The sequence below is a fragment of the Dendrobates tinctorius genome, unplaced genomic scaffold, assembly GCF_039654945.1.
Source record: "Dendrobates tinctorius isolate UK_male_01 unplaced genomic scaffold, ASM3965494v1 ptg000103l, whole genome shotgun sequence".
Lineage (NCBI taxonomy): Eukaryota > Metazoa > Chordata > Amphibia > Anura > Dendrobatidae > Dendrobates > Dendrobates tinctorius.
This window is the reverse complement of record NW_027361771.1, coordinates 34,871,501-34,877,500: the sequence shown is the minus strand read 5'-3', so window position 1 is coordinate 34,877,500 and position 6,000 is coordinate 34,871,501.

Below are 6,000 nucleotides of genomic sequence, written 5' to 3'. Positions count from 1 at the left end.
CTAACCCTAACCCTGACCCTAACCCTTAACCAAACCATACTTAACCCTAATCCTGACCCTAACCCTGACCCTAACTCTTAACCAAACCATACTTAACCCTAACCCTGACCCAAACCCCAACCCTAACCCTGACCCTGACCCTAACCCTAACCCTAAACCCCCTTAACTAACCCTAACTCTAACCCAAACCCCTAAATTCCACGGTTAAAAAAAAAAAACGCATATGCAAAAAAACGCATACATGAGCATGCCAGTGCGCACATATGCGCATCCATAGGCTATAATGGCCATTTTTAGCTCAAAACGTGCGCATATGTGCGCATGCGCTTTTTTACAGGGCCAAAAAATGCAACATGCTGCGTCTGGAAAATACAAACGCACACCCCCAAAAAACGCAGCGCATGAAAATCGCATACATGCGCTTACAAGCGCGCAGGTATGCGCACCCATGTTAAATATAGGGGAAAAAACGCATGCGCACATATGCGTTTTTTTCCAGCGCTAAAAAACGTAAATGTGAAACCAGCCTAAGTCGCGTATTCCAGAGCGCGCAGAAGGTGGGAGGCGGGGCCGCGCATTCGTGAGCTCGCATTTTTCACGGACGCGGCGCATTTCACAGGTGCAGCGTCTGCGCTTTTCACAGGTGCAGCGTCTGCGCTATTCACAGGTGCAGCGTCTGCATTTCACAGGTGCAGCGTCTGCGCTATTCACAGGTGCAGCGTCTGCGCTATTCACAGGTGCAGCGTCTGCATTTCACAGGTGCAGCATCTCCATTTCACAGGTGTTGGGCGCACTTTTCACCGGTGCAGCGTCTGCGCATTTCACAGGTGCTGGGCGCGCTTTTCATTGGTGCAGCGTCTGCGCATTTCACAGGTGCTGGGCGCATATTTCACTTGTGCTGGGCGCGCTTTTCACAGGTGCAGCGTCTGCGCATTTCACAGGTGCTGGGCGCGCTTTTCACAGGTGCAGCGTCTGCATTTCACAGGTCCAGCGTCTGCGCTTTTCACAGGTGCAGCGTCTGCGCATTTCACAGGTGCTGGGCGCGCTTTTCACAGGTGCAGCATCTGCATTTCACAGGTGCTGGACGCGCTTTTCACTGGTGCAACGTCTGCGCATTTCACAGGTGCTGGGCGCGCTTTTCACTGGTGCAGCATCTGCATTTCACAGGTGTTGGGCGCGCTTTTCACTGGTGCAACGTCTGCGCATTTCACAGGTGCTGGGCGCGCTTTTCACAGGTGCAGCGTCTGAATTTCACAGGTCCAGCGTCTGCGCTTTTCACAGGTGCAGCGTCTGTATTTCACAGGTGTTGGGCGCGCATTTCACAGGTGCAGCGTCTGCGCATTTCACAGGTGCTGGGCGCGCTTTTCACTGGTGCAGCGTCTGCGCATTTCACAGGTGCTGGGCACGCTTTTCACAGGTGCAGCGTCTGCGCATTTCACAGGTGCAGCGTCTGCACGTATTTCACAGGTGCTGGGTGCGCTTTTCACATGTGCTGGGCGCATATTTCACAGGTGCTGGGCGCGCTTTTCACAGGTGCAGCGTCTGCATTTCACAGGTGCTGGGCGCGCTTTTCACAGGTGCAGCGTCTGCGCATTTCACAGGTGATGGGCGCGCTTTTAACAGGTGCAGCGTCTGCGCTTTTCACAAGTGCAGCGTCTGCGCTATTCACAGGTGCAGCGTCTGCATTTCACAGGTGCAGCGTCTGCGCTATTCACAGGTGCAGCGTCTGCATTTCACAGGTGCAGCGTCAGCGCATTTCACAGGTGCTGGGCGCGCTTTTCACAGGTGCAGCGTCTGCGCATTTCACAGGTGCTGGGCGCGCTTTTCACAGGTGCAGCATCTGCATTTCACAGGTGTTGGGCGCGCTTTTCACCGGTGCAGCGTCTGCGCATTTCACAGGTGCTGGGCTCGCTTTTCACAGGTGCAGCGTCTGCATTTCACAGGTCCAGCGTCTGCGCTTTTCCAAGGTGCAGCGTCTGCATTTCACAGGTGCTGGGAGCGCTTTTCACAGGTGCAGCGTCTGCGCATTTCACAGGTGCTGGGCGCGCTTTTCACAGGTGCAGCGTCTGCATTTCACAGGTCCAGCGTCTGCGCTTTTCACAGGTGCAACGTCTGCGCATTTCACAGGTGCTGGGCGCGCTTTTCACATGTGCTGGGCGCATATTTCACAGGTGCTGGGCGCGCTTTTCACAGGTGCAGCGTCTGCGCATTTCACAGGTGCTGGGCGCGCTTTTCACATGTGCAGCATCTGCATTTCACAGGTGTTGGGCGCGCTTTTCACCGGTGCAGCGTCTGCGCATTTCACAGGTGCTGGGCGCGCTTTTCACAGGTGCAGCGTCTGCATTTCACAGGTCCAGCGTCTGCGCTTTTCACAGGTGCAGCGTCTGCATTTCACAGGTGCTGGGCGCGCTTTTCACAGGTGCAGCGTCTGCACATTTCACAGGTGCTGGGCACGCTTTTCACTGGTGCAGCGTCTGCGCATTTCACAGGTGCTGGGCGCGCTTTTCACTGGTGCAGCGTCTGCGCATTTCACAGGTGCTGGGCGCGCTTTTCACAGGTGCAGCGTCTGCATTTCACAGGTCCAGCGTCTGCGCTTTTCACAGGTGCAGCGTCTGCATTTCACAGGTGCTGGGCGCGCATTTCACAGGTGCAGCGTCTGCGCATTTCACAGGTGCTGGGCGCGCTTTTCACTGGTGCAGCGTCTGCGCATTTCACAGGTGCTGGGCACGCTTTTCACAGGTGCAGCGTCTGCGCATTTCACAGGTGCAGCGTCTGCACGTATTTCACAGGTGCTGGGCGCGCTTTTCACATGTGCTGGGCGCATATTTCACAGGTGCTGGGCGCGCTTTTCACAGGTGCAGCGTCTGCATTTCACAGGTGCTGGGCACGCTTTTCACAGGTGCAGCGTCTGCGCATTTCACAGGTGCTGGGCGCGCTTTTCACAGGTGCAGCGTCTGCGCTATTCACAGGTGCAGCGTCTGCGCTATTCACAGGTGCAGCGTCTGCATTTCACAGGTGCAGCGTCTGCGCATTTCACAGGTGCTGGGCGCGCTTTTCACAGGTGCAGCGTCTGCGCATTTCACAGGTGCTGGGCGCGCTTTTCACAGGTGCAGCATCTGCATTTCACAGGTGTTGGGCGCGCTTTTCACCGGTGCAGCGTCTGCGCATTTCACAGGTGCTGGGCACGCTTTTCACTGGTGCAGCGTCTGCGCATTTCACAGGTGCTGGGCGCGCTTTTCACAGGTGCAGCTTCTACATTTCACAGGTCCAGCGTCTGCGCTTTTCACAGGTGCAGCATCTGCGCATTTCACAGGTGCTGGGCGCGCTTTTCACTGGTGCAGCGTCTGCGCATTTCACAGGTGCTGGGCACGCTTTTCACAGGTGCAGCGTCTGCGCATTTCACAGGTGCAGCGTCTGCACGTATTTCACAGGTGCTGGGCGCGCTTTTCACATGTGCTGGGCGCATATTTCACAGGTGCTGGGCGCGCTTTTCACAGGTGCAGCGTCTGCATTTCACAGGTGCATCGTCTGCGCATTTCACAGGTGCTGGGCGCGCTTTTCACAGGTGCAGCGTCTGCGCATTTCACAGGTGCTGGGCACGCTTTTCACAGGTGCAGCGTCTGCGCATTTCACAGGTGCAGCGTCTGCACGTATTTCACAGGTGCTGGGCGCGCTTTTCACATGTGCTGGGCGCATATTTCACAGGTGCTGGGCGCGCTTTTCACAGGTGCAGCGTCTGCATTTCACAGGTGCATCGTCTGCGCATTTCACAGGTGCTGGGCGCGCTTTTCACAGGTGCAGCGTCTGCGCATTTCACAGGTGCTGGGCGCGCTTTTCACAGGTGCAGCATCTGCATTTCACAGGTGTTGGGCGCGCTTTTCACCGGTGCAGCGTCTGCGCATTTCACAGGTGCTGGGCGCGCTTTTCACAGGTGCAGCATCTGCATTTCACAGGTCCAGCGTCTGCGCTTTTCACAGGTGCAGCGTCTGCATTTCACAGGTGCTGGGCGCGCTTTTCACAGGTGCAGCGTCTGCGCATTTCACAGGTGCTGGGCACGCTTTTCACTGGTGCAGCGTCTGCGCATTTCACAGGTGCTGGGCGCGCTTTTCACAGGTGCAGCGTCTGCATTTCACAGGTCCAGCGTCTGCGCTTTTCACAGGTGCAGCGTCTGCATTTCACAGGTGCTGGGCGCGCATTTCACAGGTGCAGTGTCTGCGCATTTCACAGGTGCTGGGCGCGCTTTTCACTGGTGCAGCGTCTGCGCATTTCACAGGTGCTGGGCACGCTTTTCACAGGTGCAGCGTCTGCGCATTTCACAGGTGCGTCTGCACGTATTTCACAGGTGCTGGGCGCGCTTTTCACATGTGCTGGGCGCATATTTCACAGGTGCTGGGCGCGCTTTTCACAGGTGCAGCGTCTGCGCATTTCACAGGTGCAGCGTCTGCGCTATTCACAGGTGCAGCGTCTGCATTTCACAGGTGCAGCGTCTACGCTATTCACAGGTGCAGCGTCTGCATTTCACAGGTGCAGCATCTGCGCATTTCACAGGTGCTGGGCGCGCTTTTCACAGGTGCAGCGTCTGCGCATTTCACAGGTGCTGGGCGCGCTTTTCACAGGTGCAGCATCTGCATTTCACAGGTGTTGGGCGCGCTTTTCACCGGTGCAGCGTCTGCGCATTTCACAGGTGCTGGGCACGCTTTTCACTGGTGCAGCGTCTGCGCATTTCACAGGCGCTGGGCGCGCTTTTCACTGGTGCAGCGTCTGCGCATTTCACAGGTGCTGGGCACGCTTTTCACAGGTGCAGCGTCTGCGCATTTCACAGGTGCAGCGTCTGCACGTATTTCACAGGTGCTGGGCGCGCTTTTCACATGTGCTGGGCGCATATTTCACAGGTGCAGCGTCTGCATTTCACAGGTGCAGCGTCTGCGCATTTCACAGGTGCTGGGCGCGCTTTTCACAGGTGCAGCGTCTGCGCATTTCACAGGTGCTGGGCGCGCTTTTCACAGGTGCAGCATCTGCATTTCACAGGTGTTGGGTGCGCTTTTCACCGGTGCAGCGTCTGCGCATTTTACAGGTGCTGGGCGCGCTTTTCACAGGTGCAGCGTCTGCATTTCACAGGTTCAGCGTCTGCGCTTTTCACAGGTGCAGCGTCTGCATTTCACAGGTGCTGGGCGCGCTTTTCACAGGTGCAGCGTCTGCGCATTTCACAGGTGCTGGCACGCTTTTCACTGGTGCAGCGTCTGCGCATTTCACAGGTGCTGGGCGTGCTTTTCACTGGTGCAGCGTCTGCGCATTTCACAGGTGCTGGGCGCGCTTTTCACAGGTGCAGCGTCTGCATTTCACAGGTCCAGCGTCTGCGCTTTTCACAGGTGCAGCGTCTGCATTTCACAGGTGCAGTGTCTGCGCATTTCACAGGTGCTGGGCGCGCTTTTCACTGGTGCAGCGTCTGCGCAGTTCACAGGTGCTGGGCACGCTTTTCACAGGTGCAGCGTCTGCGCATTTCACAGGTGCAGCGTCTGCACGTATTTCACAGGTGCTGGGCGCGCTTTTCACATGTGCAGCGTCTGCGCTTTTCACAGGTGCAGCATCTGCGCATTTCACAGGTGCTGGGCGCGCTTTTCACAGGTGCTGGGCGCATATTTCACATGTGCTGGGCGCGCTTTTCACAGGTGCTGGGCGAGCTTTTCACCGGTGCAGCGTCTGCATTTCACAGGTGCAGCGTCTGCGCATTTCACAGGTGCTGGGCGCGCTTTTCACAGGTGCTGGGCGCGCTTTTCACCGGTGCAGCGTCTGCGCATTTCACAGGTGCAGCGTCTGCGCATTTCACAGGTGCTGGGCGTGCTTTTCACAGGTGCAGCGTCTGCATTTCACAGGTGCAGCGTCTGCGCATTTCAAAGGTGCAGCGTCTGCATTTCACAGGTGCTGGGCTCACTTTTCACAGGTGCAGCGTCTGCATTTCACAGATGCTGGGCGCGCTTTTCACAGGTGCAGCGTCTGCGC